General features: G+C 40.1%; 2 protein-coding genes across 5 annotated transcripts in view; one reads left to right on the plus strand and one right to left on the minus strand.

Annotated features, from left to right (window-relative positions):
* C8H7orf50 (chromosome 8 C7orf50 homolog) overlaps nucleotides 1–26,069 on the minus strand; it is a 213,467-nt gene that overhangs the window by 50,001 nt on the left and 137,397 nt on the right. The window lies entirely within an intron of this gene.
* Nucleotides 1–26,069, plus strand: part of GPR146 (G protein-coupled receptor 146) — a 33,868-nt gene that overhangs the window by 1,356 nt on the left and 6,443 nt on the right. For 2 of the 4 annotated variants that reach the window (XM_063430399.1, XM_063430400.1), the window contains exon 1: nucleotides 21,799–21,970. The exons of the other annotated variants lie outside the window; for them this stretch is intronic. The gene's annotated coding sequence lies outside the window, so the exon portion shown is untranslated. Of the gene's footprint in view, nucleotides 1–21,798; nucleotides 21,971–26,069 lie in introns of those variants that run through there. 4 annotated transcript variants of the gene reach the window in all.

A 26,069-nucleotide genomic window follows, 5' to 3' on the forward strand; every position in this document is an offset into this window, starting at 1 on the left:
CAAAAAGACACCCTTTAACCCCTTAAGGACACATGACATGTGTGACATGTCATGATTCCCTTTTATTCCAGAAGTTTGGTCTTTAAGGGGTTAAATAGATCATTTCAGGGCTGCTTACATTGACATGTAAAAGTCATGCATTTCACATGTGCTATTTAGATGCACCTAAAAAAATGTCATCACTGATTGCATTATAGTTAGTTCATCTAATGTCCATCTAGTGTATGCTTGTTTATGGTATATACTTTCTATAAATTAAGGGTTATAAAACTAGAACCCTTAATATATGGTAGTCTCAGAAGCCTCTGAAATATTGTATCCAGTGTGAAGAGTAACTATTTGTATAGTAACCTGCTAATATTTGATCATTAGAACATTTTTTTTTTCTACTGGAAAAAAAGTAGACAAGAAGGGGAAAAAATAAAAACACAAAAAATCTGAGATTGTTTATTCTTTCTAATTCCCCAATGGCAGCCCTGTAGGAAGTAAAGACATTTGTTACCCAAAGGAATTTTGCAGGAACTGTTTAGACTGTGTTGCATGCTGCAGGGGAGCTTTGTGTTCCTGTCTGTGAAGCTTGCTGTGTTTTGCTCATTACAGAGGAGAAGGGGAGGTGTAGGAGGGGGGTATGGGAGGAGTACGCCTGGAAATGTGAGCGCACATTGACCAACTTTCCAAATGTCACTTATGGGGGGTTAAACACAGCCCTCCCTCGAGTGGGAAGTAAAAACAAGACAAGTAGGTCCTCTCCTTGTTATTTTAAGAGCTGGGGGAATGAATGCATCAAATATGTGAAGAAAAGGAGAGAGGCCAAGCAGTTTGGAGCCATATTCGTTTTGAGAGTCTGCCAGATTGTAATTTGTTACACATGCTTAGTTTGACATGCTCCATGGAGCCATTCCTTCATTCTTAAATTACAAGGTTTTACGTGCAAAACAAACCACAATAGAGCTTAAAGGGACACAACAGTCTACTTTAGTGGTTATAGTGCCTGGGGTATGTGGGTGCCAAATAACAATGGGAGTTTCATTTCCAATATCCGTACAAAGTTGTAAACAACTAAGGCAGACTGCAAATGGGTCCCTGGGAAACCCATTTGTAGTAAAAATTCAAAAAAGTGTTTATACAGAAACGTAATCATCCTCAAAATGGCTCATGAAAGGTACTATGGGGCCTCATACCAGAATAAAAACTTCCTAAAAAAAACTAACTTACTTTATAAAAGTGACATAGACTGTTAATGGTACCCAACATTGAATCCATTATTTATGGTGCGGACAGTCTGATAATCATTCACCAACAGCAGCAATAAAATGCAAGTCTCCATGCAACATTGTTCAGTGTTCTTACACCCTACCCCCCCCCCCCCCACCCCCTCTCCAAAAAAAAAACCCAATTACTTTGGAAAACAAAACTCAGAAACAATCAGGAAAATACATGAAAGGGAAACGTTAGAATTTATCCTGAACCTATTAATATTAAAGGGACACTATAGTCACCAGTGCAACTACATGTATTACTGACCCTACAGTGTTAACACGACCATCTAGCCCCCCTGGGCCCCTCATGCCTCCATAAATATAGTAAAAATCTTACTGTATTCAAGCCAGAAGCTGTAAATCTGCATGCTGTTAGACTCAGGAAAAATAAGCAGTCTGCTGACATGTGATAGCCTGATCCAATCACAGTGCTTCCCTATAGGATTGGCTGAGACTGACAAGGAGTCAGATCAGGGGCAGAGCCAGCATGATTCAAACACAGCCCTGGCCAATCAGCATCTCCTCATAGAGATGAATTGAATCAATGAATCTCTATGAGGAAAGTTCAGTGTCAGCATGCAGTGGGAGGAGATACTGAATCACAGGATGCTCGTGCATAGCAGATCTGAGTGGATGGAGGCATATTATGCCTCCATCAACTCAGAAGTCCCTCTGGTTCACTCTGAGTGACTGCAACTGGAGGCGTTCCTAGCTCAGAAAATACAGTGTTTACATAAGAAAGGCTGCAGGGAGCTATAGTTCTCACCTGAACAACCTCATTAAGCTGAAGTTGTTCAGGTGACTATAGTGTCCCTTTAAACAACAAAGGGTTTATTCATAAAAAATTGAATGCTCTTTATAAAAAAAATACTATAGTACATGTGTTGTATTAGCTTTACAATCAGAGGGACAAGGTAAATGAGGCTAGGGGCTACATGGGAGGCACAAAATTATGTTCTGGGGGACAGGGCCTGACGGTAATGGCAACTGGACGCGTTCTGTGAGTGCTCCACATGCTTTTGGCAAATAAGCCCAGTCACCGGCAACATTGGCTTCCTATTTTAAACTGACTGAAGCATCCCGCTATCCAGCATCGACTGACCGGCTCGGGGTCGCATCCAGCAGTCGTCTGCTGAGATCTTGAGTGTGAGGCCTAGCGGACTGATCTCCCGGCCCGACGCGCCCTTACTCATGGAGCCAAAGCCCCGTTACCCCACTATGGACCGGCAGGGGTGATCCAGGTCCCTGCCCCGAGGGCTTCTTACCTCCTTGGGAGGAAGGCAGCAGTGCCGAGATCCCCACTGTTACCGTAAATGGCACATCCAGCCTGGCAGCGAACTCATCCCCCCGAATGCATCTGGAGGAGAGCACCTGTATTCTTCAGAGGTTGAGGCACCACTTTCAACAGTTCTGGCAGAAGCTGCAGGACAAGTGTCTACTGCATGTCACACGAGGTCCAAAGTCTCACCGCCTGCACAGATACCTCAAAACCCCAGCGACAGACATGTGGCACAGTGTCCAGCTGCAGCCCGCCTCAAGCGGCAAGGACCGCAACGCTGTCGCCGGAGGTCGGCAGTGCATGACCATCTGCTGAAGCAAAGCACACACAAGATGGGCAGGAGAGCTCCCAGCCAGATGGCAACACACTGTGGAATGCTGACTGCCGCCCAAAATCTGCCCTGCCATCAAGGTACTATTTCACCGGTACTTACACCGCTGGGCTTGATAATTAGCACCACTATGCAGGACTTTTATGGATATGTCTATATAAGCTTCTTTGTCAATCTGTGCACAACAGAAAAAATAAAAAAAAGAAATTATGTTCTGCCATGGGTGACTGTAAGCTCTCAACAAACCAGAAAGCAGGATGCTCACTTAACTTTGCATGGCAGTAGCTTATCCCATAAGCAGTGCATTATCCGCATAACAATGGTTTCTGGGAGTTGTAGTTCAATTATCAGCTTTCTACTAAAACAACAGGTGACCTACAAATTCCAGATAACAAAACATCACGTACTCAAGAATTCTGGGAGGGAAAAAATAAACATTGCTCCCTAGGAGAGAAGGGGAGAACAGGTGGCGTATAGGACAAAATAAAGAAAATAAATGCAAGTAAAAAAAAAGAAAGAAATAAGAACTCTATCCTAACGTACACATAACGCTCAACATGTGGTTGCTTGTAGTGTCCCTTTACTCCAAATATATAGTTGGCCACCTAGAAGTGGTTCCAAGATTGTTGAAAACTGTTTATTTTTTTAAGAAAGCCTGTTTCACACTCTCTCTCACTCACGTGTCCTGCACTACCCCATTTGCTCTTTTTGTGAATAGTAAATAAAAGTATAGTGTCTATTCAGTTGTTTGCATTACAATCATCCTTATAAAAGGCTCATCAATTGGGCATTAGGATGGCACAAACACTTTTTAAACATATACATACTTGTCAGAAAAGTGATTTAATTAGCATAATTTATAAACAGAATAATACTGACCAACAACATTTGCAACATTGTTCTCTCTAAGCAGACTCGATTTCTTGGCCTGAATGGTCAGGTGATGAATTGTTAGATCAACTTATTGGCTCCAATTTTATCTGCACATATTTAAAACACGATCATTAAAAGTGGCTGATATGATCACAGAGTCATTTAAAATTATCCCCAAAAAGATGGTGTATTGAAAAGGACCATCCAAGGCAAGGTTAGGGTTTTGCTTAGTGCTGCGTTAGGAAGTCTTACAGTTAGCAGGTACCAGTTTTCAAGGTGCTTTGGACTGTATATCTTCAGTCCCCAGCATGCTGCAGGAGATCATTGATCCAAACAATACATCGGTGGTCCAGGCTCAGAAGATGGCAAAATCCCTGGCTTATGTCCAAATGCAGAGAGAGTGCAGGCGCACACAGTCCATCATACCGCAGAATTTTTATTGGAATAAGCACAACATGACAATGTTTCAAATGACAGTCAGACTTGAGAAAGGCTGTCCCCATCGGTCAAAATGTTGTCATGTTGTGCTTCCACATTGGACAAAACGTTGTCATGTTCTTTTAATGATATTGCAGTCATTCAAAAGAAGTAGCAGTAAAACATTTCCCATTTAAGAATGATTTTTTTTGTAATTTTTTATACTTGACTTTTCCAAGTAAAGAGTGTCTGTTATGAACCTTCAGAGTGTAAAATGGTGACTTGGGCCTAGTAGGAGTCAAAAGTGCAGCTCCAAAGTTTGAACAGGTATTAAAATGTGTGCATGAACCAACTTATCTAGGTGGGTAGCATGTCAGTATAATACATCGGAGGAAGACATGTGGGTGGTCTCATGCAAGAGGGAGAGACATGGGAAATGGTCCTATGGTGCAACTATTTTATGCAAATATTGTGCAAACAAATCAAGGTGACTTCTTGAAACATATTTCCAAAAACGGACAATATAGTCACCAGAACAACTACAGTTTATTGTATTTGTGCTGCTAATTAGAATCATTCCCTTCAGGCTTTTTGCTGTAAACATTGTCTTTTCAGAGAACATGCAGTGTTTACACTACAGCCTAGTGATATCTCCACTGGCCACAACTCAGATGGCTGCTAGAGGTGCTTCCTGTGGCAGTGATGCACACTGGATTCAGTGTATCCAGCCACTGCATGGATACACTGAACTTTCCTCATATAGGTGCATTGATTCAATTGAATACAAGTAAGACTTTACTATATTTAGGGCGGCAAGGGGGTACCAGTGGGGGTTAAATTGTAGTTTTAACACTATAGGGTCAGGAATACACATTTGTGTTCCTGACCCTATAGTGTTCCTTTAAAAATGTGCAACAGCTCTTTATGTGACAGCCATGTATTTAAGTTACCAGATCCAACATTTTCATGTAACACATATCTATTTTTTGTATAAATGTGCTGCCATGCAATATGTGGAATTTACACGGTGTTGGACAGAACTCAAACGTGGAAGAATTCCAAAGGAATTTCTTGATAAAATAACTGGTTTCTACCATCCATGACTACATAATATACCACTTTTCATGTACAGCCCAACAGCATGTAGAAACAATGTGTATCCAGGAGACAAGGTAGATTTGGTAGACTTTAATAAAAAATAGATTGACAAAGTTCTAATAACTTTGTAGAATCAAACAGAATAATCAATAGAGGATCCAAATCTTACAAAATTAAAAATGCATCCTTCAAGCAAGGATAAAAAATGTGAAGTGCACACGGCCCAAGTCAGCCTGAGTTGCTAAATTTTATGTCAATATTTTTCAAATGCATAGCCAAGTCTCAAGTGACATGAAAGCGTTACAACTGTGTACATTATTCAGAAGCGGCTTGTTTTACATAGCAGTGAATGGGCTTCATTAAGTAGCATAGGAACTAGGGAATGATTGCTTAGCAAATCGACTCCACTGCTCCCTTTATGTTCATTATACGATTTGTGTATCTTCTTTTTATATACATTGAACACATGCCAAAGCAATCCAACGCTTCAGATGTGTACCTTTCCGAGGAAAAAAAAGGCTATTTTCAAAATTTTATAGGAGTTTTTTTTTTTTTTTTTTAAGTTCTGGAATTTACACTGAAGTTAATTGCACAAGAAAACTGATGCTTAACCATATTTAAATATAAAGAAAACACTGTGGAATCGGCCTTACACATAGAACATTGCAGACTTCTGGATTTAATTTAAATGTAAAATGGAAGATGACTTTTGGATGACCAGCCCGTGATTATCCAAAAAAGACTCCAAAGGAGACGAATGCAAGAAAATCCCATCCATCATTTCGACATCCTATATATTTTTACAAGCAAAATCTTGTGCATGACTGTTTTTAAACCCCCTGCAGAGGAACAATATGGCAGCTATTACAACCTATAGTACAGGTCTCCAGCAAGACATGTTTATTTTTTTTTTTACACATACGTAATAACCTTTTATTTTTCACGCTTCAACAAGTTTGTTAGAGAGGAAACAGTGAACCTGTCGATGCAGATTTATAAGAATGGTGGGTAGCTTGTCTGACATTTGTGTTGGGCAATAAGTGTAATTCTTCATCCTACCTGCAATGATAAGTGATTCTATATTCTGTTAGTGCATTGGACCCAATAAATGCTCAGCTCCCATAGCTTATTTCAGTTTAAGGACTATTAAAGGCACCCAGACCACTTCATATCTATGAAGTGGTCTGGGTGCAGTGGCCCTGTCGTCTTCCAGACTGCCACTAGAAATGCTTCTGCTTCTTAATCCAAAGCTGCTTATAGAATATTTAATTGCCGCAGTGCACCTTTTTGCCATTGATGCGAGGAAGCCTCAATGTTTTCCAATTGGAAAACATTGGATTGGCCAAAGAGGTTCAGTTGCAGGCCAGAGACCAGCGCCAGCGCCATGTAGGTAAAACTTGCCTTTCAAACACTTATGGGGGAGGGACCCTAATAGGTGTATTAAAGCTATAGTTTTAGGAATACATATTTGTATTCCAAACACTACAGTGTTCCTTTAACATTCTTTGATGCTTCTGGAGCAGAGGGGTTAAACTCTGTATGTTTTTATAGTGAAACACTGCACATACAATCTAGGTACCATGACCACTTCAAAGCCCTGAAGAATCATGGTGCTTGGAGTAACCTTTTAATGAACACCTTTCTGTGAATTACAAAGAGACATTGCAAATGCCACTAGATTTCCACTAGAGTAATTACTGAAGAGGGGAATCCCAGAACAGCCTTTTTACAGGAACTGAAAGGTTAAAATCTAGAATAAAACAGATCATGCAACGAACAAAAAAAGCCCCACAAGGACTGACATCATAAGACAGCTCCGCAAAGAATGCTAGTATTATAGGTAGTTTTTTTTTTAATTTGTTTTTCGTTACTGTGAATTGAAATGACAAATGTCTCGGACTATATTGTGACTCGGACGGTATTATTTAAAAACCAAACACCATTATTTTCTCTCTTTATCCAGCAGCTGTACAAGCAGTATAACAATATTTCATCCACCCCCTTCTAAGGCATACAATCAAATGGCATCCATCCCAAAAGGTTACTCTTTCAACACTTTGCTTTTCATTAGTTTTTTTTTTATTCCTCGGTTTGTATTCTATTACGGCTTAGGACACAGGCCGCTCCTACTGCTGTGTTCTACCTGTGATGTTAAAAGAGGGAGTCTCAAAAACTTTCCAGCATTTATTTTACAATTGGTTACAAGACAAATCTGCTGTCTTTACTGCTGTATACACAGTGTATGTCCACGGCTTAGCCAGGAGATTTAAACTCTGCTTGATTACATGTTCAGAGAAAATAGATCATGCACTAAATGAAGTGAAATCATTCTTGTTTATGACATTCTTGTGGTCGAAGCGAATGTTAACGTTAAACAGGGATGTTTCCACCGCAGGGGGCCACATGTGTAAAAAGCTTGGGTGGCTTGAAAGGGACACCTTCAAGGCATAAATATCTATAATGACACTGCTGTGATGGCAAGTCATGTTTAATTCTCATATGTTCCTCTTTGGGCCTCAAATCCCCATTAATCCACAGTAATGTGTATCTTGCATGAGTGAAGCACAGCGCTCAGCAGCAATAGAACCCTCAGTGATGTTTGGCGTGTATGTGTATATCATAGAGCTCCAAAGAGCTCAGAGTAATAGGTATTTTATTTATTTTATTTTTTTACTTATTTCTAATGTAACACAGAGAGCAAAATCACTAAACACTAAATTGCAGTCAGCTGAAAACTGAACATAAAGGGATTCTCCAGTGCCAGGAAAACCAACCCGTTTCCCTGGCACTAGAGAATCCTGGAGTGGCCCCCTCCCTCCCACCCCCCATCCCATGTCGCTTGAAGGGGTTAAAACCCCTTCAGCTACTTACCTGAATCCAACGTCGATGTCCCTCAATCTCAAAAGGCAATCTGCAGATTATTAAAGGAGTTTTGCATCCACCATAGCCATTACAACACCATTTTACATCCACCATAGCCAATACAACGCTATCGGCTGACATGTTCAGCCAATCAGTGTCGTGGCAAACTGGCTCTGCTAATGTGGAAGCCTTAGCAATCCAGCAAGCAAAGGGCAAGACATGGTCATCTGGAGGTCCTTTGGTTTGTGACAAGCTCCGTGAAAGTAGTTTTTTATAGAACCATGGGACGGGGCATGTAGCCTGCCAACAAAATGACCACTAAAAGTTATTGTGCACAAAGTGTCCTTTAAAAATTACTAAAGAATCAATACGGTTTGTATACCATCAATCATGCACATTACAGGTCCCTGCTTCATGGTCTACAGTAGCCCAAATGCTTTAGTTTGGCCAGTATACTCCCTTCCCTCACAAGCCAGTCTAAAGACTAGTGCAGGACTCAAAGCAGCCGGTCCATGGACTACCCTAAAGGGCTGGCAGCACAGCTGAGTGTCAACTTGGTGCACACGCTCAGGAAAAAGACATACTTCATTTTTGAGAGGGCTGTCCTCACATCTCAACATTTAATAGATGGTAAATGTATCACCGAAACCCTTCTGTGTCCCACTTACATACCTCACACAGATGGACGTATAATATACTACTGGCACAGATGCAAACATTTAAACACGTAGGGTGCAGCAAAAAAACATTTTTGGGTTGGTCTGATAGGCTCATCTTAAAACGATATACCTAAGGACAAATCTGTCCAGTATCGGGCTTGAGCAGTCAGATAGTCAGATCAATGTAAGACCCCTTTATGCCAAAGGTAAGCTGTGGATGCCACAGTAAGTATGTAACCTGTTAGTACTGAAGCAGTGAGACACTTAGCCTGATAACATGATCCAAGCCCAGAATTAAATGTGACTTAATGTGACATGGTCGATGTTTTTACGCCCATAAATGAAAAGCCTTCTGTTCACAATTACTATTATCATTTTTTTTAAATTCAGTTCTAATTGAATTTTCAAGATAAAGTACTAATGAGAAACACAAAAAAAGAGGTTTGCAGTGAGATAAAAGAATAATGTTCACAATTATTTCTAATTTCTAAGAATTTAAAAAGGAAGTGCTCAAAACAAAAACATCACTGTGTATCAAAATTAGAAATGGTATTTAATGCTCTTTACTGCTACACATTATATTAGACTGAAGTGATTTCATACATGTGCCAGTCACGGGGGAAGCTGGCCATACTGGCTACATAAGGGATAACCGTCGTATCAATTTAATCAAACATCATGAATAAAATGTAGTCAACTTTTCGGATATGAAAAATTAACGCCTTTAAAACCATTCCCAGAAGAAGACCATACAACTGGATTCCAAAATAATCCAATAATCTGGGAAAGCTCTTGATACTTGAGAATATAATATTGAATATTAAAGAAAATAATAATTTCTTACCCAATATACACATATAGACCACCATGGTAACCTTAGATTGATAGGAGCCACCGTCTCTGGCAAAACAACATTTCACAACTGCCAATATTAATTCTGCCCTCCTCTTCTTACTAATATGCCGTATCTGACTTGGCATATCAGTAATGGGAGAGCAACACAATTAATATTTGCAGCCACAAGCTACACATACAGCCCAAGGGTGTGAAACCCATCAATCGCATACACCCAGTGAAATGTATGTCCCGGTAACGCGTAGAAGGACAGAAGCCTAGCATGATGTCACAGTAGAGCACAAGAACAAGTCCACATACATATCTAGGAAAGTTACCGAATAGAAAAAACACGTTTAAGGAGGGGGTGGATTTGTGCTTTTCTTTTGGTATTTCTGCCACCTGATTTAAGCAGACCATGCATCGCAGAATCGGAAAGTGATGTGGGACACCGCATGAGACATCTGGAAAGTCCACTTTCTTCCACATAACAGGTGTTCATTTATGAGAGCAGCTCGCGGTGCTGAAAAATCAAACAATTATTATTTAAGCAGACAAATTAAAACCCGACGTCTGCTTGCCCAAATACAAGTCTATAAAAGCTGTTTATGTGTGCGCAGGAAGACTGCAGCAAAAGCATTTAAAAACCTATTTCCACTGGGGATCTCAGACAAGGGCATTAAGAGAAACTGCAATGATTGGAAGCCGAAGAATGGGAAATATGTATCTCTGGCCGGAAGAAAAACAAACATGTTATTGATTCTGGGATGGACAGGTTGGCCTGAGACTGTCTCTGCAGTTGAAGACATAGGAGGGTGTTGAGAAATTCCTCTTCTTTCTTCAAGAAGGTCAAGACTAATTGTCCCATATGGACAGCACTTCCTGAAAGCCCCCCAACCTTGACATTTAAAGGCCCAACGAGGGGCTTTATTAATGTAACTGCACAGATTGAGATGCCAATTTAAATGCAAAATGTAATCCTGTGTGCCATGCCAGATAATTCTTCAACTTCTATAGTTTTGACCTGAATTTTGCAAGTTGGTTGTCACTATATATATCACTGCTCACCAAATACCATTTTAAAGTTTTTGGTTTGATAAGAGGGCCAGTTAATGGCACACACAATAGAACCATGCATACAATTTACGAGCAAAGATAATTCAAGGAACACTAAAGCGCAAGGAATACAAACATATATTCCTAAAATTATAGTATTACTCTACCCATTTAGGTATCCCCTCCCCGCCAGGGTTTAAAAGGTAAGATTTACTTACCCACTGCATGCTGGTCCCTTTGTTGCTACGCCACCTTCTCCCCAGAGGTTAATCTTGAAGATATCAGCTATGCAAATGCTTCCTCGCAGGGAAGCACTGGAAGCTAGTACGCATCGAGGGGAAATGCTGCACCAATCAAATGGTTTCTGCACCGAGGGGAAATGCTGCACCAATCAAATGGTTTCTATGAGAAGCATGTGATTGAATAACCAAATCTGACTTGGCTATTGCAGTGAAAACACCACTAGTGGTCGTCAGGAAAAAAGCAACTAGATGGGTGTTAACCCTGCGATGAAAGCATTGCATTGATTCTGCAAATCAGCAATATTTTACATTACAGAGTTAAAGGACCACTCTAGGCACCCAGACCACTTCAGCTTAATGAAGTGGTCTGGGTGCCAGGTCCAGCTAGGGTTAACCCATTTTTTTTTATAAACATAGCAGTTTCAGAGAAACTATTAATGGGTTAAGCCTTGCCCCAAATCATCTAGTGGCTATCTCATTGACAGCCGCTAGAGGCGCTTGCGTGATTCTCACTGTGAAAATCACAGTGAGAGCACGCAAGCGTCCATAGGAAAGCATTGTAAATGCTTTCCTATTTGACCGGCTGAATGCGCGCGCAGCTCTTGCCGCGCATGCGCATTCAGCCGACGGGGCGGAACGGAGGAGGATCGGAGGCAGAGATCTCCCCGCCCAGCGCTGGAAAAAGGTAAGTTTTACCCCTTTTCCCCTTTCCAGAGCTGGGCGGGAGTGGGACCCTGAGGGTGGGGGCACCCTCAGGGCACTATAGTGCCAGGAAAACGAGTATGTTTTGAGGCTGATATGCCCCCCATTTCTTGTTGCTACAGGTCACCAATAATGAACAAAACCTGAAGACGAGGATAACTAAAACTCCATTTGGACATAAAAAGCAGACTTACTGGAGTAATAAAATAAATAAAAAAACAAGCTTCTTGATTGTCCCTTAAATTTAAAAAATTCTGAAAACTTTCACTTTTTTTTCCTTTTTTTAACAACCTAAATGCAAGAGGGAACATTACTGTTACTTTAAATAGTTTTTCTTAGAAATGATCCTCGCAGCGATATAGTGTCCTTTTCCCAGAATACAAAACTCGTGTGTCAAGGACACATAAATTGTTACTGCTCAACTGCGTGATGTAGAAAATACTTGTACTCTGAGCACCTCGGCTTTTTGTTCATTTATGTCGTAAGCCCCAAAGCTGTTGGTTCTGAAGGAAATTTCCTTCCCCCAGGGGATCGGGTTTTTAGGAATCAAAAGGGAATGGATGAGGCTACAGCAAATATCTTGTTCTGCATAGAATGCCAATTTTCAGTTCTTGTTGCATAATAATAATGTGAAACCGAAAGAAATTGAATTTCTCAAGTCCATGTCTCATTGTGTGGTGTCTGTCATTTCACATAGCATCTTCCTTGCCAAGTTTCATTATTCCCTGTGGGATAGCTATATTCAACTCATAGTAAACAAATGTTGCAAATGACTAAAGTATTGAGTTTATTTTAATTTTTTTTTTTTTTAATCCAGTATTATCCGTAGTGTAGTTTATCACAACATAAGCTGACAATCCAGCCAGCAATGCACCGCCTTTAATACTTATTGTGGATACATTTAATATGAATTATTTTTATTATTTTTTTTAAAAAGGCCAACTCCAAATCTTCCACTCCATCAGAACCAAGTCCTCCTAACACATTTATCCACAAACCTCAGTCTAGCAAGGATATATGTTATGTAGTTAAAGGAAAACTCCATTAAAATAAACTGTTTAGTAAATATACCCCAAGAAAATAGGCATGCCATTCGTGTTTCATGTTTCTCTTGGGGTAAATGAAATCTTGGCTTACAAGAAGTCCTCCTCTTTTTCCCCACAGCAAGGACTTACTGTGGCTGTCCAATCGCAGGCTTCTCAGACTATAACTCATTGAGAAGTATTTGACAGGCAGGTGCTCGGAAAGATTTGCTGCCTCTTTTGTTTATCTTCACGGGAGCTGAACTACCAAGAAGTGACAAGGACGCCTGTCAATCACATGAGATGTAACAAGATTCATTTAGAAAAGTGCCAATATTTATAGAAATTGCCTGTTTTGTAAAATGGCAAAGAGAGGACTCACTATTCGTGCGAACATGCTTTAAGTGTATCGAGTGTTCCTTTAAGCAGTAACAAGCAGCTTACTTCCAAAAGAAACATGAATTAAACTACTCAGAAAGGTAACAGAGGCCACAGCGGTGCTTCTAGTTTCATTTATGTTTTTTGTTTCAGTAAACAGGTGGCAAGACATACACGTCTACAGATTTCTATTGCAGACTTAGGATTTTGAATAGTGTGAGCACAACACACAAATGAGTCTTATAGTTACTAAAATGTAAAAGCACTGTGGAATATAGTGGCCCTATACAAATGTCAGTAATCACAGTACCCTGTGGCTTCCAGATTTGGGATGTGGGCATGTAGCTGCAGCTTTAATGAAATGAAAAAAAAAAAATTATGGGGATAAAGAGAGCCCAAAAGGTAGATCCCCAGATATTTCAAAACTACTGCTTCCATGATGCATTCCAAAGGCATGCAAAGCATCGTGGGATCTCCTTTTAGGCACCCCTGGCCTAATATATGCAAGGAGTAGGGGTGGTTATGATGAATGAAGTGTGCCTTAAAAGGTAGTAATTCCTGTTCAATGGTTTTTGAATGTATGATATCGTCTGTTCTCTCTATATATTACAAATACCTAAACAGGTGTGTTATAGGAGGACTTGGGTTGTTTGATCTGCACTGGTTTATGGAATATAAATGTATGTTACTGGATTTTGAGCTGTGCATGAAATTGTTGCCAAGCAGTATGGATAATTCACAAGCTTCCTGGCCTGAAATCAGTTTATTTTCCAGCATAGTTCCCATGGGATCCCAGCGATGTTTAATTGATTTATCACCAGAAACACAAGAAGTATACAGAATGCCAGGGGCAGTGTTTTCAAGTTCTGCCATATAGCTCGCAGAACGTACGTGACCTACAAAAACATACGGCAAACTAGCCTCCGTATGTCTTCCAAAAGGGATCCCTGACATAGTGAAAGCAGCACTAATCTCCACTCTCACTAAATGCTCTAAATATAGAGTTACAGAGAAACAAACATTATTAAAGAAAGAACTTCGCTAGATATCCCGTGATATTATGTAATATGTATATTACAATGTATTATGGAATGTTTGCAGTCCTAGAACCTTTGGGGTTCTATCTTTTAGGCATTCCTGCTACTGTTACCCCCAGATTAGACTTTCACATATAAATCATGCAAATATCGATAGAACTCCAGAAAAAAAAAAGTTTCTCTCCTCTGGCTATCTTGATGAAACTAAGAATCATTTGAGGAATATAAAGACGATCTACTGAATTGCCTATATATAAATACATATAATTGCAAATGACACATACACAATCACTTATATGGTTTCTAAGAAAGACGTAGATATGCAAAGTAACCTTTTCAGCAGAAAAGAGACTTGATTCAATTAGAGGAAACAAAAAGTATAAGTTTTCAATTTGGCAATGTACAAAGCAAAGCCTCAGCATTGTTCCAGATCTGTGGATTAAGATAAGATGGAGCGTTTAACAGAAAGAAAACCACAAACATTTGCTCCTGGTTCCTACAGAGTGCCTTTGAGTGTTTGCTGAAAGCAGTCTTGTTTACCAAACTAACAAGAATTGGGCTTCTTCTCATTCACTTTCCAAAGGTGATGGTATTCCTGACTCACAGCACAACAATCCTTTCTAGGCTATAGTTTAGTTTGAATATAGTTATTAACACTTGCCAATGGCAAGTGAAAATTTAGCACTGGCGACTAAAAAATCCCCCGTGTCGAGTGTACCATGGACCATGCAGTGGCAATTCAATTTTATGGCCTGGCTATTATAATAATTGATAAGAAAGTCCCGTTTCTACTTGCTGGTTTTGCACCAGATTAAACATGTTCTTGCATATCCCTGTAGTAGTTTAGCCTACTATAGTCCCATAGTTTAATCCCGATGATTACTGAGGCACATCCCTACTGAATCCCAAATTCTCCTAGTCTGAGGACTTACCTTACATCCTGCAGTGTGCCGGTCTCAGCACTGAAGCTTTTGTCAACCTTGGCTTAGAACATCTGTCTTGATGACCTCAGCCAATCCAATGCTAGTGCGCATGCGCCAATAATCAAATGGTCTCTATGAGACCATCTGATTGAATTTCCACTAGAGAACAGCAATGATTTCAGTTGCAGGGTTAAAATGACAGGGGCATGGCTATATATATATATATTTTTTATTTTTTGCACATATTCATATATATTTTTTGCTGTTTCATATAATTAGAAAATATTGACTGGGTAAAAAAAAACCAAATCCACCAAAGTAAAAGTATGCAAGGTAATATTTGATGCACTAAAGAACATAAGAAATGTATGGACAGAAAAAAAGTGATGTTTACCCTCCCCTATTTTTATGCTTCGGGTAAATATTGTGCATATCGCAAGAAATATGAGACACAGATGGAGGCACTTAAATTTCAATATATGGGTCCGGCTGCCTGCCCACATTAGACTATCATGGCTCGTTGACCGCAATCCTTAAGGTTTGTGGTTTCAGGATGTTTATACCGATGTTATGTCGTGGATGAGAAGACATGTACAATAATGTAACATAGGAACATATGGTACACAGAAATCTAACTTGATATGCCCCTTCCCCCACTTTCGACCAGCACAAACGTTACAGATGAATTGATAAATGAAAACCAGAAGTTGTAGTGCGGACAAAGATGCGTATTTTGCTTATCACAAAAGCAAAACTCTCCCTGTTTTAATAATAAAAAAGAAAAAAAGAAAAAACCCTATATGGCCTTATTAAGATTGTCAGAATTTACTTGGACAAGGAATGCTAAAAAAAAAAAAAAAACTTCAAAGCTTACGGAAATCTGTACACAATGTATTTTTTACAGTTGTTCCTGGTTAATAACAGGACTTGGCCATTCTACTTGGCATTCTGCAATATGAACAATATTTTTCAGCGGCCCAAGTAATGGGGATGGCTGAGAGTGATGAGTAATGGCAACATTTTGAAAGCAACAGTTAGTCTACCAATGTACCCCTAGCATAAAAAACTAAACAAAAGTCTGCATAGGGGTTATGGTCAAGGTCGTATAAATACTGGTTAGTAGTATTGTACAGTTCTGCCTACAGTATTGCTGTGGTTTTGCTAGTTTGAATGTGTTTCTAATCTTTCAGACTCAACAGCCAGCTAATCAACTCTACGAGCCGATGTAATCTTGCAAGTAATCTCATGATGGCGCTATGCCGTCTTATAAAATAGCTAATTGGGGGGCTTTTGGACAGCGCTTTGCGGACGTGGAATGGCCTACCATCTAGCGGTAAAAGCGGTGGCTACATGTATACGCCCCACAACTCGCCGCCGCCAATATGTCTTCCTACCTCTAGCCTCCAGAGCAGCCATCCGGCTGCGTAGACGCCAAAAATCTTCGTGGCGGAAACAGCGCCAAGACACTCGGGCGCACCCACTCGCTCCCACACGCGCAGGAGCCGGTTCCTCGAGCAAGCACTGCAAACAAGCAACTCACCTGTCCCAAAAGTCTGATCGACGAAGCACCACCCTACCGACCCCAATTCAAGCTGCAAGCCGCGATGCTGCCCACAGGAACACCTGGCGGATCACTGCTGGAGCGACATCTCAGCCTGGGAACATCAATGAAGGGGCCTCCAACGACATCACCCGAGGCATCCCCGCACTGGGTATAGGCTGAGGCGCCCACTGCTATGCCTCACAGCGGACATGCCTTACTAAGCATCCTGGGGGCACGATTGCGACTGCCGTTGACCTGACTGTGCATTCCAAGTGATTAATGCCTGCCCATTTACTTAGCCTGGAGCAACCCTCCATTCGGCAGTTTTACGATTGCACATGCAACTAGCTCGAAGCACTGCCGCAGTTCCCTAACCTTTCTATGTCAGTTTACTTTTGTTGACACTTGTTTCTGCATCTTGTTAGCAATTGATAAAGCACAGGAGTCTATATGCTTACTTAGACTTGCGAAGATACCCTGCGGTATAACTATGCTCCCTTAGCTTGTTGACCTCCACGGTTGCTGGAATAGCCGGTAATCCTATTCCTACATGCTGAACTGGTAGGCTTGTTGTTTAGCCATGTTTTTTCACCATTAGCATACAATGATGTATATTCATGCCATATCACACTTATATTGCCTGCTATCATAGCTTAGCATGTCTACACTACTATGTTTCTTACCTGCAAAGCCCAGAATGGCGTAACCGTCACCTACTCTCAGACACAAGCTAGACCTGGCGTGACATAATCGTCTCTAACATTGCTACACAATACTTAAGTAAGAATCAATGGGAATTCAAGGTTAATTCAAAGAGAATTTAATTTTTAAGGCCAAAATAGCTGGATGGGACAGCTATTTTCATCTTTTATTTAAAAGTCACTTTGACTTTACAGCAATGCTCACATTATAAAGAACATTATATTTGTTTGTGTATACAGCAGTGTATTTACCGCGAGGCTGACATTTGCCTTGGGCGGCACTTTCATGGGGGCGGCAAAAAAAGGAGCCTCCCAATCACCCTGGCAAATGCCTTGCCAGCCTCATGTTCAGGGAGGCCCAGGAGCTGGTGAGCTGGCCTCTTCAGGGAGGCCCCCTCCCTCCCCCAGACTGGCATGCGCTGATGTAGGTGGATGCGTGAGGGAGCACTGTTTCCTGAGCTCTCCCCTATTCAGCTCCCTCGCGCGCACCGCAGTGATGCCGGAGCCGGATATGACGTCACTCTGGCTCCAGCATCACTAAGAGGCGCGCGAGGGAGCTGAGCAGAGAAATCAGAGCTCAATCGCTGTCTCCAATATAAGCCTGCTTGACCGCCTGCACGAACACTTGCCAGCCCAGCCAGCAGCAACCACACTGGACCCCAGGGAAGAATCCACTCCAGCACTCCGAAAGGTAGGGAGGCTGGGTGGATTAAATTAAAAAATATATATATACATTTTTAAAAATTGTGTGTGTTAGCGTGTGTCTGTTAGTGAGTGTGTGTGTGTCTGTTAGTGTATGTGTTAGTGTGTGTCTGTTAATGACTGTGTTATTGTGTCTGTTAGTGAATGTGTTGGTGTGTTCTGTTAGTGAGTTTGTTAGCGTGTGTCTGTAAGTGTGTGTGTCTGTAAGGGAGTGTGTTAGTGTGTCTGTTAGTGAGTGTTAGTGTCTATTAGTGTGTGTCTGTGAGTTTGTTAGTGTGTGTCTGTTAGTGAGTGTGTTAGTGTGTTAGTGAGTGTGTGAGTGTGTTAGTGAGTGTGTGTGTCACTAAGAGTGTATTTGATTTTGTCAGTGAGTGTATATATATATGTCTGTCAGTGAGTGTTGTTTATGTGTTTTTGTCAATGTGTATCTGTCAGTGAGTATATGTGTGTCCCAGTATGTGTGTCTGGCACCGAGTGAGTGTGCGTCTGTCAGTGAGTGTGCATGTGTCTGTTGGTGAATGCGTGTGTCAGTGAATGTGAGTGAGTGTAAATGTGAATGAGTGAGTGTGTATGTTTCAGTGAAAGTGTGTGTTGGTTAAACAGTGTGTGAGACAATGACTGTGTAACTGTCAGTGAGTGTATGTCAGTGCATGCATCAGTGAGGGCATGTGTCTGTCAGGAAGAGAAATTTGGAAGGGTCTGCCCGAGTTTTGTTCTGCCTATGGCAGAACAAAACCAAAATTCACCACTGGGTGGATATATAAGGATTAACATGTATGCATGCATGTACAAGGGGAATGGTGCATGTTTGTACATATAAATGAAACGTATGAATCTACAGGAAGTGATATCTTCAGGACTGTGTTTAGCAGCTTCGTACACAGGTTGGTGCTAGATATTCTGAGATGGAACATTTCACGGGTGGGGAAAAGTCTTAATTTTATATAAGATAAAAAGTACAAGATGAGAGTGCACAATAACAAAGACAAAATGTAGCTGTAACACAAAATTCAAAAATGCCAGTTTGATTCAATCAAATATTAATTTGTGTTCATTTTACATCACCCTAAACCAGCCCCTGTGAAATGCGATTCAAAGGGCAAAACACGCTTTCATTTCTCAGAAATCTCACACAGGAAGTATGATGGTTTATGTATAAATTGCAGACAATTGGCCTACATGGCCATCTGCTGAAAACAAGGAGTCAGTCAGCGGAATTAATATGTAACAACTGTGATGTTGCAGCAAGGCACTGACCTGGTGTATTAGCTGAGCAGATAAATACTAAGTAGCACGTCCTTTATTGAACTAAAAGGTACAACACACCTTAATCTAATTTCTTCTTAAAGTGAGTGCTTAGTTATCCATAGTCATACGTCCCAACAGTGTTAACGGAACACTATAAGCACCATGACTACTACAACAAACTGTAGTTATTATGGTGCCGAGAATGACCTGGCTCGGCCCCTCCATTTATCTGCTTGTTCTGCCAGTAAAATGAGAGTCTTATTCAAAGGAAAAGCCTTTGAACAAGACCGTTTTCTCATAAGGATGTCCCTTTAATGTTTATCTTACCAACATGATCACAAAACAAAGAATTAAGCACTCAGTTAATCGTGTACTAAAGACTGTAACTATGACACAAGATATCCCTTAGGCACTGTCACATTTAGAAGCAGACAGACGAGGTGATCATTGAAAAGAACTAATTACATCCTCAGAGCAGAAGACTGACCAACGTCTTAATTAACAATGGGGTTGACAAACCCCCAGGAGCCATTACTCATAAAAATACGACTGCTTACAAGGTCCACAACTGTATAAGATGGCTGGTAGAAATTCAAGACAGACCGGTCCTTAAATATGTCTGCCGGGCACCCAGACTCCACAACAATTTGTCAACCCCTGCTTCTTTATTTAAAAAGCTTTGTCTGTATCATGCACCACTACTGGTCAATAACAGCTGATCCATATCATATGGCTATTTATAGCTGCACATATTCATTTTAACCCCAACGACTGCTACACCAATAAAACAAAATGTGTTTATTAAAAACTGATGTCATGAAAGGTACGCAAAAGAAAAGTGGGAAACATATTCACATTTTAAATAATAAAAAAAGCTCTGAAGATCAAAATGTGTCCAAACCCAACACGAGAACAGGATATAGGTGCGTTAAGAATCCTACACCGACACTGTAGTTGCTATTTATTTTTCATCAGGACAACAATGTAGTGATGCAGATAACGATAAATGTAAGAATATTAAAATATAAATGATGTTCCAGTGCTTTGTGGCACCCTCCCCTCTATGCAGTTAGACTGGATTAAAAATTACTAACTAGATGTTGCCAGAATTCTACCCAATCTCGTGGATCAATCTGGCGTCTCAAAAAAGACAAGAGACAGATTCTCATTCCCAGCCCTTAGTAAAACAATCCATTTTTGGTGAATACAATAGGATCTTATCTCCATCTCTCTTGCTAAGCAGGAACTTCTGGTTTGTTAGAGGCCCCCTGACATTACTTTGTGAACAGAGATGCTGTTCACGGTGTCCAACGACAAACTCTCACCGCTGTTTCAAACTATTGTTTGTTTGTTTGAAGAGACAGACTTTCAGAACTTAGTAAATGCATTGCTTATTTGTCCTTGGTAATTTCGGCCTGGATGCTTATCTTAGAGGGAAGAAATAAAAAATAAAAACAAGTAGAAGAGAAGCATTTGAAGATGCAATAAACCGAATTTAACTCCTAATAAAAAAATAAATAATTAAAAAATCTGAATTAAAATGTTTTTTTTAAAGAAAAAATAATAATGATAATTATGGAGTCTAGAAATCCTTAAGAGCAAGTTCACTAAACAGCATGTTGTACTGGATATGAAAAATGAATGCGCAATTTAAGCAAAAAAAAAAAAAGATTTAGTATTAGCAAATTAGCCAACTCCGCCACGGCTTGTATATTTTTTTGCTACTTTTTACAATTCAAACTTTCAAAACTCTACAATTCAGTGAGTTCCAAGTGAATTTTTACATTTTACGCCAAAAAAGCTAAACTCAATACAGCTATTCAGTTTTCAAGTTTGAAATTCACTTTGAATTTCCAACAATAATAATTATTGTTGTTTATTATTATTATTATTATTATTAACAAAAATAATAAGCGTTAACATAATGTTCTTTGCAATAAACTGCCATTCTAAGTTTGTCTAAACAGTACATATACATATATATAACAGTAGGATCGGCTGGGAACGGTCAGCCACTCCATGCATGTACAAGGTGGTACATCATGAATACATATTTAATACAAGTAAAATCCTGCATATAAATCATGGCTTGCTTATTGCTACCAGCTTCCAGCTTCTTAAAAAGTATGTTTGTTTTTTTTACATTTTTACCTTCAGCCATAATAAAATGTCATTTTGTGCCAGAGCATTATCAATAGCTACAAAGTCCACATATCCTGCATACCGTATATTGTCTTTGTACAAATGAAACCAGGGAAAATGAAATTGTCATTGTTTGAGCTCACATTCTTACAGATTGTTCGCATATTCCTACATCTATTCCAAGACACCTAAACAGGTCACTATGTTGTCATAACATTGCAGCTTCCCTAAAAAGGGAGCACGCCTCTTTTAAAGATAATAAATGCTCCTAACAGGCTGGAGAGTGCCCCAGGGGCATTGACAAGGCCTCACTATTAATGCCCCCTTAACCCTGCTGTCAAACTCACTCAGGCTTCTGATTACAGAGAAGTTGTTTTTGTAATGGAGCTCTGAGCCAATCAGAGGGATCGGCTAAATCCTGAGGATTAGTGTGTATAGGAGGTCACGTGTGTACACAGTAAGTTTATCATCACTATGGGCTATGGTTCATTCTCAGTCAGCATTCTTCTTGGTATTGTGTGCTCTCTGTGCCTATGAACCAGGGAGAGAGGAAAAAAAACACATTTAACTACACAAGAAATTTACAGCTTTCCATCTGTTTTGCAAAAATGTGCTTGGAATTTCAGCAACCTACAGCAAAATCTCCAAGCGGTAAACGCAAGGTGAGTAAATTTGTTGTTTCCTAAGTATTCTGTGCGTTTGATTTGTGCTGGGTGCCACGGCAAACGAATGAACGATTTGTAGTTATTGGAGATTGGCAGCAATTGATAAATCCCATCAGTCAGTTCTAAAGGCAAAGCAATCCCATGACAAGGAAACAAACGACTTGAATCGGCTAATCGGCCTCAATAATTTTTTTTTTAAGACCGTGAACAATTCTTTGACAGCACTATGTCCTCGGGCAACGCGTAATGGGAATTGCGTAGATAATTGTCTACAGTATTTGCTCAGCCTAATAAAAGGATCAGGGTCTTGTTTCAAGCGAGCTGTGTAAATGCCAATGAATAACAAATGTGGCCGGCCTAGGATAGTTCACTCAATAAAGTCATTTTGCATGGGTAAAGCTGTGTACTGTATTGAATACTATGTGTCCTGCATGCGTTAACCGTTTGCGTATCAGAGGACTGTGCTGCACGCTTGCATTTAAGCTGTGGCTTGAGATCCTATGTAATATAAGAGAACAGTGTGTTTAACATTTTGGGTAGAAAGGGTTGTTTTTCAGGTCATGTTTTACAGTGGCAGTACTGAAAGAGTTAACCTCTTCCAGGGTATTTCACTAAATTTCTCATTTAAGGTCAGTAAGCAAACTGAAACAAAGCTGGAGAATGGTTTGAATTTGTCCTACAATTTGAAATTCACTTTGAATTTATTCTGTATTTTTAACAATTCACATTTTACTGAATAACCTTACAATATTTACAACATGGGTGATTTCTCTACTGTACTACACAATGGCTTCTATTTTATTTTATTTCTGTTGGGACATAAGTATTTGTGACATTTAATATAGATCTAAATTCAAGCACACATTCCCGGCTTTTTGTGCATGGTACATTTGCTGTGCATAGACTTAATTCAAACATTTATATATTGCCACTGGTACCCTGATTTTTGGGGGCTTTAACCCCTTAAGGACCAAACTTCTGGAATAAAAGGGAATCATGACGTGTCAGGCACGTCATGTGTCCTTAAGGGGTTAATCTCCTTGAGGTTCTGGAATTTAAGTCAATTGTTCCAGAAAGTGGTGACGTTATAATCTTGGGTATCCTTTTAATGAACAATGAATGTCTATGTGAGTTTTGCTAAAAGAAGATTTTTATTTTTAGCATGTAAGCTAGTGGACTAGGGCTGTCAAAATAACTGTGAAAGTTATTGACAGCTGGTAATTTAACCCCTTAAGGACCAAACTTCTGAAATAAAAGGGAATCATGACATGTCACACATGCCATGTGTCCTTAAGGGGTTAAAGAGGCTTCAAATTTGAGGCCAAATCTGTCAAGTTGCATACGAAGCTGACTTGGATTTAAAGAGGAACCCTGTGTATCCATTTTTTTTTGTCATTTTATTCAATGTATTCACGGTATTTGTTGGCTCCATACAAAAAAAAAGAAATATAATAATATTGCAGGTGCAATAAATCCTTATGACAAACTAGTCTCTACAGAGCCGTGTTTTTTTGGTACTAGAGACAGAAGGGTATAATATGACTTTACTAATGAGACACGGAGCCGTAGGCCTTTACAAGGGGTCTATGCCCCTCTGGAGGCCTTAATCACAAGGGCAGCCTGGCCCGATGTCTGTAAATAGATCTCAGGATTAAAGCTGTCCCTGTGACACTGTAATCATTCAAGCATTTCCAATCACACAAAGCTTTGTAGAGTTTTACCGCTTAGCGAAAAAAAAAATGTAAAAAAGCATTCGGTTTGTGTAATTCGGCAAAGTGCGCTGGGCTTTCAGTGCATTGTCAGTGTTTGTTCACCATGCAGACTTTCAAAACAGACAGTGGAAAAGGTAACGTATAAACCAGTGTTTTAGCTTTGGTTACTAGCCTGTAGAGAGTGAGGAGTTAAACAGTTTTTTTTTGTGCTTTTACACATATTTCGGACGTTTGCAGTAGCCCAGTAGTGTATGCAGATATAGAGGGAGCAAATAAGGCTTCCTCACAGAAAAAGTGTGATACAAAAGCAATTAGAAGTAAATAGATTTAATAACCAGCAGCTCAAAAGACACTCGCATGGCGATATCTCCTTTTTCACCCCCCAATTAAGGTAATTTAAAATTATCTTGTAAGTGGAAGACTTAAGACTCTAAAAACAAAAACAAAACCAGGAAAGGGTTATATCCATAGACTTATGAGTACACAAATGTTTGGCAGCTTGGATCTGTCAAATACTGATACACGCAGTTTTAAATACAAGTCCCCTTTATTCACTCGGATGTTGCCATTCTCTTGTATTGTTTATCTTTGTGATTTTTCCTTTGGTTGAATCGTCATTCCTAAAGACTTATCACCACAAATCTTCTGCACAATTACCTATTTGAAAGCTGTGTTTTGCCATTACACTAGATGCAAACTTGAAAAGGGTCAACTTTGACTTGGTCGAGCTGTGATCAGGTCTGTAAACGGTAAACTCCAAGAGGTTACATCGACAGGCTACCGATATACAGCTAACTAACATTGTAGTTCAAACCTGAGAAACAGATAATAAACCCCAAAGAGTTAATGATTTTAGAGAGGCTGCAGGCAAAGACCTGTCATTGAAAGCCATCATTAAAATTGCCTTGGCCATCTCTGTGAAGGGATTTAATTAGAAGGTAATCTTTTACGAAGATGAACAAAGCAAGGTGAAATAACAGGAAACATTAATTAGGAATCCAGGTGCAAAGATCAACACTCATGCTTTGGTGTCTTGATACACAGAGCAACTCTGAACTTGATGCCAACTTCCTGCACACTAGTGATTTACAGAGCTCGAACGCTCTCGGCACGCGTTCGGTGTGAATAACAAACAGCTGGGAAACAGAATGTCTTCCCGTGCAAGTGCAAGATTCTAGAACCTTAAATCACGTCAAATTTTACCTTGAAAAGGAATTTCAAGCTAGATGTTATGAGAAAAGCTGAGAAAAAGAATAAATGTAACCGCAATTCCCGAGGACCCAGATGCAGCACAAGTAGATTATATACTTGCCAAGTTGTCAAATACACGTGGAAGTTCAGTCCAAGTGCGAGTTGACTTATGTTAGGCCTTGACTCCAGACTCGGCCTTGGAACTTAGGCAGACATTGAGACTAGATTGTGTTAAAGTCCACCTGTAAACGGAAACTTGTATTGGCAGCGATTTCAAATGATTCCTCTGAATTTTAAAGCACAGGTCATACACCACAATAGTTTACTTTTGCAGAGGTGAACGAAGGTTTTCATTAAACATTTTCATGGAGTAGTTTGTCAAATTCATTTCTAAAAAGCTTTATTTCCAGACATCCCTTCTTCTCGACGGTTATCATACCATCAACAAATAGGGACAGACAGATTATCAGTTCCGCCGATTATTAGAGTCAATAGTCCGCATATTTCTGATGATCAATATCAGTCCTGCAATTTACCGCTATTACCGAAAATATACCTCTCCCGGTCACCGCACGCCACCTGGAAACTCCAGCAGCCAGCCAATACAGCACTACGGAATTTGCTGGCGCTATATGAATAATAAAATAATAATAAGACGCCACATTATGACTTCAAGCCACCCCTTCCTGTGAGAATGCTCATGCGGAGCTCAGCAGAAGGCAGGGAGGTGAGACAGTAAATAATTGCTGTCAACAATCACACTCCATTCAGTAACAGCACTGTACTTGCTGAGATCTTACTGACCCCAGCATGTACTGGCTGCCTGAGAGTAGGAGTGTGATTAATGTTAGCATGTCCAGTTGATGCCAAGTTTGTGTAGGATTTTTTTTTTAAACCTTTAGATGTACAGAATATGGGCACCAGTTATCGGTAATCGTCCTTAAAGGTATTGGCTTTGGACAATGATATCTGTCAATCCAACAAGCTTGAAACCGGGATATCAGGCAATGCCTAAGCGTCAGCAAAGAATTACTCAAATGAAAACAGGATAGATGAGCAGATGGGAGTTGTAGTCCATAGTTCACCTTTTTAGCTTCCAATTGTACTCCCGGGGGGTGGGGGAATCCTAGGTTACATTTTCCCAGCTTGCATCTAAGCTCACGTTATCTTCACCACAACTCTACTATGATAAA

The sequence above is a fragment of the Pelobates fuscus genome, chromosome 8, assembly GCF_036172605.1.
Source record: "Pelobates fuscus isolate aPelFus1 chromosome 8, aPelFus1.pri, whole genome shotgun sequence".
In the NCBI taxonomy this organism is placed as follows: Eukaryota; Metazoa; Chordata; class Amphibia; order Anura; family Pelobatidae; genus Pelobates; species Pelobates fuscus.